General features: G+C 50.0%; 2 non-coding genes across 2 annotated transcripts; both read right to left on the reverse strand.

Annotated features, from left to right (window-relative positions):
* Window positions 1-3,427: 3,427 nt before the first annotated feature.
* Trnas-gcu (transfer RNA serine (anticodon GCU)) lies at window positions 3,428-3,510 on the reverse strand. Its single transcript has one exon. It is a non-coding gene; the product is annotated as a tRNA-Ser (tRNA).
* Window positions 3,511-9,477: 5,967 nt separating this feature from the next.
* Trnas-gcu (transfer RNA serine (anticodon GCU)) lies at window positions 9,478-9,559 on the reverse strand. The gene has a single exon. It is a non-coding gene; the product is annotated as a tRNA-Ser (tRNA).
* Between the last annotated feature and the right edge of the window lie 374 nt (window positions 9,560-9,933).

Consider the following 9,933-nt stretch of genomic DNA (forward strand, 5'->3'; position numbering starts at 1 on the left):
TGGCGATTGCGTTGTTGACTTCGTCTAGCGTGACCGCCACTGTCAAAGCATCCGCCTCCGTGTGGGGGAGGGTGCGCGTGACGTAATTCAAAATGGAGTCGTCTGCTGCAGTTTCAGAGTCGTCATCACTATAAGTACGACGGTAGTGCTCGACGAATGCGCGGACGATGTCATTCTGAGTGGTCACCTGCGTTCCATGAGGCGTTGTCAACGTGCTGATGATCTGCCGACGACGCCTTCGGTTGTCGGACACTATATCATGCATGGATGGAATTTCTAAATCCGCGTGATCGTGGCGCCGCGTCCGTATCACGACCCCTTGCAATTTCCGGCGTTCCAGCGCAATTATCTTCGCCTTAGTTCTTTGCCGTTCCAACTGGTTGGCGGTTGAGCATCCAGATCTCGGAGAATCGCGTAATAGAAGTCAACAGTGGTGCGATGCCAGTCGGCCATGTCCTTCCCGTATCTCATCAGTGTCCTCCGGATCGCCGGCTTGGCGCAGTCCAACCACCATGTCAATGTCGAGCGGTAGCGGGGAAGGCGTCGTTCGCAGGCTGTCCACGTGTCAGTGACTTGTTGGCGACACGCCTGGTCATGCAAGTGTGAGGTATTGAGTTTCCATGGCGCACGGCTGCGCCATACTGATTGCGGCGGAAGGAGGACCGTACAGATGTAAGCGCAATGGTCGGAAAAGGCCAGCGGCGCCCCGTATCGCAGATCTAAGAGTTTGTGAGACATATATCCTGTCTAGTCCGCTTGCGGAATGACTTGTAAGAAAGGTATGGCCAGAAAGGTCGCCGTGTTGTACTTCCCAGGTATCGTGAAGCAGGAGGTCTCGCACCACTATACGTAGCTCCTGGCATGTAGTATAGTGGGGAATCTGATCTTTAGGATGCAGAACGCTGTTAAAGTCACCTCCTAGTAGGCAATGGTCATAACGCCCTAAAAACAGGGGAGCGATTTCCTCGGAATAAAACTGGGCTCTTTCATGCCGTCGTTCGGTGCCTGAGGGAGCGTAGACATTAATGATGCGTGTCCCCATGGCAGTGAGTGCCATGCCCCTAGCTGATGGAAGGAAGGCGACATCGGTCACAGAAATCCCGTGGCGGACGTAGATGGCCACCCCGCGGCCCATAGGATCACTCGCAGAGGCGTGGGCGGTATAGCCATTAATATCCGGGAGACTAGCCAAGTGAACTTCCTGCAGAAGGGCGAAATCAATATCCGAAGCCCAGAACATCTCCTGCATAAGGCGGATTTTCAGCCTGGAACGGATGTTGTTGGTGTTGATGGTTGCTATCCGGTAGGCCTGGTGTCGGATTGCTGGTGGCTGGTCCACTCCGCCGTCCGCGCAAGGGTGTGGGCGTCGCAGCGGAACGGTATCCCGCTGGGCCACAGGGGAGTCTGGGGAGAGTATGACTAGTGGTGCGGCCGTGACGGCGCAGGGTCCCGTAACGGCTCCTGCTCCGTGACCTCCTCCTCGTGCCACGCCGTGGAAGCGGAAACTGGTGTATCGTCCATTTTGTCTTCAGAAGATGTTGTAATTGTGCGTGGTGTCGTGTCGCCTGTGAGACGTTCATGATTTAGTTCAGCGTCAGCACGGGGCGCAGGCACACCGATAGATGTCTCCGCGCTCATGACGTCTTCGTCAGCAGTAGCGGGTTCTGAGGCTTCGTGCTGGTCGACGGGTACGTCCTCCTCGACTTGTAACGTCTCCTCTTGGCCGGAAACGGTGCGACGTCTTCGCTTGCGACGTTTCGGGGAACGTTGTTTCCTTGTGCGACCCTCCGTGTCCGACGACGGAAGGGAGTCACGTCGTTCTGGCAGAAAGGCCGCCGTAGGAACGATGAGCGAGTCGATCTCCATCGTGTTTCCGAGATCAGGGTCAGCGTCTGGTTGCGTCGACATCTTCGGAGCGGCGTCAATGGCCGGCCGAGGCGGCGGGTCGTCCGAGGCGCTCTCCGTCAGTGTCTGGTCGGGCTCGTTGGTGGCGTCGTTTGTGGTGACCGGGCGACGTTGCAAAGTGGTAGGAGAAGCCAGAGCAGCGGCATAGGTCACCGGTAGCACTGTAGGTTGCGACGTGGGTGGTTTTTCGGCAGCTGGAAGTTGCGTAATACGCCGTTGTAGGCATTCGGATCTAAGGTGGCCTTCTTTGCCGCACCCGGAACAGGTCCGAGGCTGGCCATCGTATATAATTATGGCACGGCATCCGCCGATCTGTAAGTAGGACGGGACGTGGCTTCGGAGATCAATGGTGACCTGTCGGACCCCGTTTAGGACAGGGTACGTCCGAAACTGTGTCCACTTCTCCGCAGTGTGGCCGTGGACTGTGCCGTATGGGCGTAGTGCCGCGACGACTTCCTCAGCTGGAAGTTCGAATGGCAATTCGAAAATGCGTATCGTTCGCATACCTAAGCCTGCGTGGTCGACGGTTACCTCTCCCACATTGCCATCAGCGTGACAGAAGCGGAGCCCCTGTTTGGTCTCACGTAGTATGCGTTCGCACGCCGCGTCGTTAATGATTTTCACATAGACCGTGCTGCTCACGATGGACAAATGTATGCCTATAATATCGGTCGCCGGGATCTTCACTTCCTCTCGCAGAAAACGCTCCACCTCAAGTGCTTTGGGTCTGGCATAATCGTTGCAGAAAGTAAATCGGAATGTTGATTTACGGTAACGGCTCGCCATGGATCGTACAAGGTAAGCCGGCACTTAAGCAACGGCCGTCAGAAAGTAAACAAGGCGAGCTCGCGCGCCGCACGAAGTCAACACGTACGCGTCCGCTCTGTTGCCCTGCCGAAGGCAGACTGCCACCTCGTCTGCTGGAGCTAGAGTTGTGTCTTTGGCGAGTGCTTGCGGAAAGAAGACATTTGTCGATTCGAAAACACATTCAAAAAATGGTACTGGGCCGGTGTTAACGTCTCATGCCAAGCTCCAGTGCAGCCGACCAAGCTCCCACTGGCAAATCGTTTAATGACAGCATCCGTCCATGTCGATATGCGATCGGGTAAAATCACCGGCCCACTTATCTACTGCAGGAATAAGCATTGTATCGACATGCAGTGTCGTCTAATGCAAATGAGAAAGGTGCTGTGCACAGTTGTGCTACAGATGGATTATTAAATGCACGATACGTTAAAATGACTGCGACAGATATGCACTTAAATATAAATAAGAACTCGTCGTTCGCAAATACCAACATACTCTTTGCTGGAGCCGAAATTTGATTGGTTTATAGATCTCGAATTGATGTTTAATTCGAAGGGCATACGCTATGGAATGTTGTGCGCTTTCATCTGGTAGGCAGTTTTGTCTCTTATTTCATACACACGCTATCTGCCACGTACACGCGTCGATGTTACTACTGAGTGGCGTTTCGCACGGAGAAGGAGTGACCGCAAACGCGTGCTTTACGTAAAATTCTTCGACGAGGATGGGATTCGAACCCACGCGTGCAGAGCACATTGGATTAGCAGTCCAACGCCTTAACCACTCGGCCACCTTTCTTTTTTTTTTGGTTAAGCCACTATATGTGATGTGGGAAGGAACGCAAATGAAATCTTCTGGAGGAATGTGAGAAAACTCATCACTATCCGACGGAGACTGAATGTGTGAAAATAAACTTGTGATGCTGGATTCTTCCACAGCAAGAAGGAACAACTCTTCTCTTCCTCTGACAGGAGAAGGTCAAACGTAACGTAAATACGTCTTCTTTTCAATAAACGAATCTTACTAATTAAATAAACAAGAAAAGAATAAGTTATAATTTGGATATTAGATCTACAAATTTCGACTGGGATCTTGTAGAACAGTCTCGCGTTGCTCTCGACAGGAGAGGCATCATCCCCCAAAGCGTCACCCCTGTCGGGGTCGTCCGTTGCATATTCGTGGCCGTTCGACCGCCGCAATCCGAATCCTAATTGCGACTAACATAGTTGTGAAAGGGCCATCCTTCAGAATTTTCTGACTGCGACGGCGCCCTGGAGGAATATCTCTCTACGTCAACATTCGGAGGAGAAAGAAAGCATATTTTTCTCTATATTTGTCTATTCGTTGAAGTTGCTGGTGTTGAGTTATTAGGTATAGCCAATAGTCTTCTTTATTTTTTTCTGGCGCCGATAATATATAATACACCGTCTGACTTTGAAGCCAATTGACTGCTCGTCGTTTTGCCGGGGGGTATGGAACGGCATCAGGAGTGAGGAGTCCAGCTGGAGTAATCATCCTAGGTGCAGTACGCAGCATACTTGAGAGCTTCCGTGCAAATAGAAGCCAGATGTCCTTCACATTTTCGCATAGAAAGCGATGTTCGATGGTATCGAGGAGAGTACAGTGAACGCAGTTCGGAGTGTCTGCCAAGTGGATCATGTGTAGTTTTGAATTTGTTGGTATGATCCTATTGACCGCCATGTACCATGTAGACCGCACCTGCGATGGTAAGTGTGCGTCATGAATGTTTTCCCAGATCTTGGCCCAGTTGCAGTCTCTATACTTCACTTCTATTCTGTTGCGCGGCTTACTGTCCGTCAGGCAGCTGTAAAGTGCTTTGACCCTGTAAAGATCATTCTCAGGTATGTTGCTTTGAATATAGCTGTATTCGAGGAAAAAAGTACTAAAGTGGCAAAATGCAGTCGGGATGTGACTTACGTTTACCGGAGGCGTCATGCTGGCAGGTGCAATTTCATTGAGAAGGTGGGCCGTTAAGGAATTTGGTGATCGTTGCCATTGTTTGTACATGTTGCTGATATATAATGCTTTCGCTTTGTGGTAAACATCAGTCAGATTTAGCCCGCCCTTTCCCAAGGGGAGCGTCAAGGTTGCAAATGGGACTTTGAAAATGTGTAGCCTAGTGACAAAGTGTCCGAGCGCTGCAAGCATTCGTTGTGCTATGACCTTTGGTATGGGTAGGATTTGCGCGACATAATTCACTTTAGAAACAATGTAAGTATTGACTAAAATCACTCTTTGGACGGCGTTGAGATTTCGCAAATGATGTTGCCGTATGCCGGCCCGAATTTGTGCCAATAATTTTCGATAATTAAGAGCAGACGTGCAGCGGATGGTGCGCGTGTATTCAATGCCGAGACATTTAAATGTTGTCATTCTTTTTAGTGCTTGGCTATTGCCAAGTTCGAGTCCTCTACCAAGTTCCATAATGCCAGACTTTTTACTGTTGACTTTCGCTCCTGATGCGGCTGCATAAGTGGATATCAGCTGAAACGCGCGTTCCAAATCTTCATCTTTCGTCACCACGAAACTGACGTCATCCGCAAATGCCTGGCATACGATCTTCTGGCCATGTATGCGTATTCCCGGAAGGTCTTGCGCCAGGGAGAACAGTAAGGGTTCAAGAGCAACTGCAAACAAAGCCATTGACATCGGGCAACCTTGTCGTACCGACCGAGTGATGTGAATAGGTTTACTGAGTTGTCCGTTGAGACAGATCTTGGACGTACCGTTTCGCAGCAGGAGTGTAACAGTGTCAATAACTTTCCGTGGAAAGTTCATTGCTGCCATCGCGCACAGAAGATATGAGTGACTGATTTTATCGAATGCTTTCTCAAAATCTAACGAGACTAGAGCGCATCGCATGTCACAAGCGGCGGCTGTAGCTATGATATCTCTATATGCACTTAACGTCTGCTGTATGTTTCTAGAGTTCCCAACGCTTGTCTGGTAGGGCCCCGTGACAGTACTAAGTACCGTACTGAATCGCTGCATCATGACCCGCGCGAATATCTTATAATCGGTATTAAGTAACGTAAGCGGTCGGAAATTGTCGACTGTCTTTCCCGCTGGGGTTTTGGGTACCAATACCACTATGCCTTCACAAAATTCCCTTAAGATATCACTTCCAGCCTTTAAGATATCATTACAGACCAAGGTCAACTTTGGAACTAAATGGTGACGAAAGGTTCGATAAAACTCAGCCGGTAATCCGTCGGGGCCAGGCGATTTATTCTGTGGGCTCCCTCGAATGGCGTCCTCTACTTCATCTTCAGTTATGATTGCGGCTAGGCCGTCTGCTTCTGCCGTGGTCAATGTCGCAAAACGGCGTGCCAGAAGGGCTTGCTGCGCCGCCATATCCACTGGGTGTTCCGTTAACTGTGCTGTGAAATGTTTATAAATCTCGTTTCGTATGTCGCGCTGTTGGTTTAAGAGTCGACCATCTGCAGTGTACAGTTCTGTCAATATCTTTCTGCGCCCCCTTTTCTGTCGTTTCGTCCCGTACAGCGTTTTGCAGACGTGTCCTGACTTTACAGCCTTCCAATTGCTTCCGTTTGAGGGCTAGAATCGTAGCCTGTATTCTTTTAATATGCGTACGATTTGCTATTACTGTTGCATCTTCTCGATATAAATCTCTTAAACACTGAAAGTAAAATTCCAGGGTTTTCTTCTGCCAGGCACATCGATCTCGGGAATAATTCTTCATCGCTTTTGTTAAGGCGGGTTTCGCACATCTTACCCACCACGTAATGGCAGAATCGTACGCGGGAAACTTTCGTTCGCATGCTGCCCACGTATTGCGGAAGACTGTGTGAAACCCGGGTTCTGGTAAACACGCTACATTTAGTTTCCAGGGTCCCCTTGCCCTGTACGTCCCTTGTTTGGCTAAATTGACGGTACATATATATGCCACATGATCTGTAAAGACAGTCGGCCATAGCTCTGCCTGCAAAACATGTTCCCTCATATTTGATAATGCGTAGATTCTATCGATGCGGCTAGCTGAGTGGCCAGTAACGAATGTGAATCCGGGCCTGTCACCGTGTCTAAGCTCCCACGTGTCTATTAAATTCAACTCTTCAATGAGAGTGCGAAGCTCGGCGGACGGATTGAAGTTCGGCATCTGGTCTTTGGGACTGAGGACACAGTTAAAGTCACCAGCGAATATAAGTTGTTCCGAAGGTGGTGTAAAAAGTGGCACAATGTCATCTTTAAAAAACTCTGCTCTCTGTCGGCGTCTCCCAGAGCCGGATGGGGTGTAGAGATTGATAAATCTAGTAGTATTGATAGTAGTCGCTATACCTCTGCCAGACGCCAGGCGCTCGACATGTGACATCACTATCCCTTCCTTAGCCATGATCGCGGTCCCTGGATCAGTGCCATGTCCAGGATTAGCGACGGCATTGTAGCCTGTGATACGGTCAAGGTTAATATTGGTCACTTCCTGCAGCATGATGAGATCAATGTCAGCGGCATAGAGAAAATCTTGAAGATTTTTTAAGTTTAGTGGGCTACTGATCTTATTGATGTTCAATGTCGCAATTCGGTAAGCTTGCAAGGACGGCATGAGAAACAGAGATCTAGTTGACAATAAGCCGAGTATGGATGTTAATGGCGAACATCATCTAAAAGAAGTCTACGTCATCAGCCACTGCGCCGACGCCGGCGGTAGCCGTTTGTTGCTGGTGGGACACATCAGCTTGAGCTTCCGATAACGGACTATCTGGACGTCGCCGATCCTTTACGAAATCTTCTGCCCGACCACCCTCTTCCACGTCCTCCGACCAATCACACACGAACCTGTCCGCTTGCATACCGCAATCCGAGAGCTTGGATACGTCAGATACAGGGTTCTGATCCATTGCATCCGTTATCGCAGGGTCGCCTGAGGGTAATCGCCCGTGATCAGTGTCCGATTCGTCCGTCCGGGATTTTTTTGTCGTTTTGCTGGTTGCCGACGACGGTGGTTCAGTCACTTCAGTCAGTTTCTGTCGTACGTGGTTCGCTTTTTCACGCAATATTGGCGCCTTTGCTTCTGCCCCTTGATGTGCTAGCCGGCGTTTCTTCTGTGATTTGGGAGACCGCGGGGGCTGGTGGCCAGCCAGCTCGTTCGACTCCACCCGGTCCACGTCGGACTTGTCGTCTCGAACCGGAACGCCCGCCGGAATACTGTCGGTGTCCGGTTGGTGCCCCTGCTCCGAGTGAGTATTGCCCCCCTTCGAGGTGTGTGAAGAAGGAACAGTTGGTACGTCGTTCGTATTCATCGGCGTGACGCCTTCCTGCACTTCGCGCAGACTCTCTAGCGAAACATCGAAACTCGGTTCCGAGGAAACGTTAGCCCGGGCGGCGGCGACGTATGATATAGGCAACGTAGACGTCGGGCCCTGCTGCTCACGCTCACCGGCCGGTATTTGCGCCACGCGCCGTTGGACACATTGAGCACGGATATGTTCGGTGGAACCACATCCCGCACAGGTTCTCGGCTGCCCATCATAAATCACAATGGCTCTGTAGCCACACACAGTGACGTAGGACGGAATGTGCTTCAACATATCAATCTTCACCTGCCGGACACCGTTTAACACCGGGAAAATGTGCATATTCGACCACTTTTCTGCCGTATTGCTGATGACCGTTCCATATTCCCTCAATTTAGCATTAATTTGGTCAGCGGATATTTCAAAGGGCAATTCGAATATTCGAACAGTTCTGACTCCAAGACCGGCAAGCGAAACTCTGACATCACCAACATTGCCGTCAGAATGGTTAAACTTTAAAACTCCTCCACAAGATTGAATGACCTGCTCGCATTTCTCGGGTCTCAACAATTTTAGGTAGACCGTACTGCTGACGATAGATAGGTGAATGCCAACCATATCATCAATAGTGATTTTCATAACGTCTCTAATGAATAACTCAACTTCAAAGGACTTCGGTCGTGCATAGTGCGGGTCAAAACTCAATTTCAATGTGTCTTTCCGTATAAGTTGATCCATTATAATCGATGGCAATTCATCACTCCACACTACAACAACGCAGCAAAGCGCCCACTTACCAAACAGCACGCGACCGCCACAGGCGAGAGCGTAAACAACCTGCGTCCGACCGCTACGGCGCTGCCGGCTGACTGTGCCACCTCGTCTGCTGGAGCTACAGTTGTGTCTTTGGCGAGTGCTTGCGGAAAGAAGACATTTGTCGATTCGAAAACGCATTCAAAACATGGTATTGGGCCGGTGTTAGCGTCTCATGCCATGCTGCAGTGCAGCCGACCAAGCTCCCACTGGCGAATCGTTTAATGACAGCATCCGTCCATGTCGATATGCGATCGGGTAAAATCACCGGCCCACTTATCTACTGCAGGAATAAGCATTGTATCGACATGCAGTGTTGTCTAACGCAAATGAGAAAGGTGCTGTGCACAGTTGTGCTACAGATGGATTATTAAAGGCACGATACGTTAAAATGACTGCGACAGATATGAACTTAAATATAAATAAGAACTCGTCGTTCGCAAATACCAACATACTCTTTGCTGGAGCCGAAATTTGATTGGTTTATAGATCTCGAATTGATGTTTAATTCGAAGGGCATACGCTATGGAATGTTGTGCGCTTTCATCTGGTAGGCAGTTTTGTCTCTTATTTCATACACACGCTATCTGCCACGTACACGCGTCGATGTTACTACTGAGTGGCGTTTCGCACGGAGAAGGAGTGACCGCAAAGGCGTGCTTTACGTAAAATTCTTCGACGAGGATGGGATTCGAACCCACGCGTGCAGAGCACATTGGATTAGCAGTCGAACGCCTTAACCACTCGGCCACCTCGTCTGCTGGAGCTACAGTTGTGTCTTTGGCGAGTGCTTGCGGAAAGAAGACATTTGTCGATTCGAAAACACATTCAAAACATGGTACTGGGCCGGTGTTAACGTCTAATGCCAAGCTGCAGTGCAGCCGACCAAGCTCCCACTGGCGAATCGTTTAATGACAGCATCCGCCCATGTCGATATGCGATCGGGTAAAATCACCGGCCCACTTATCTACTGCAGGAATAAGCATTGTATCGACATGCAGTGTCGTCTAATGCAAATGAGAAAGGTGCTGTGCATTCTTTTGCACGACTTACTGCAACGAAACGTACAGCTCGATACGCTACACTGATATTGCTTGCAGCCGGCCGAAGTGGCCGTGCGGTTTAAGGCGCT

The sequence above is a fragment of the Schistocerca serialis genome, chromosome 2 (assembly GCF_023864345.2).
Source record: "Schistocerca serialis cubense isolate TAMUIC-IGC-003099 chromosome 2, iqSchSeri2.2, whole genome shotgun sequence".
Taxonomy (NCBI): domain Eukaryota; kingdom Metazoa; phylum Arthropoda; class Insecta; order Orthoptera; family Acrididae; genus Schistocerca; species Schistocerca serialis.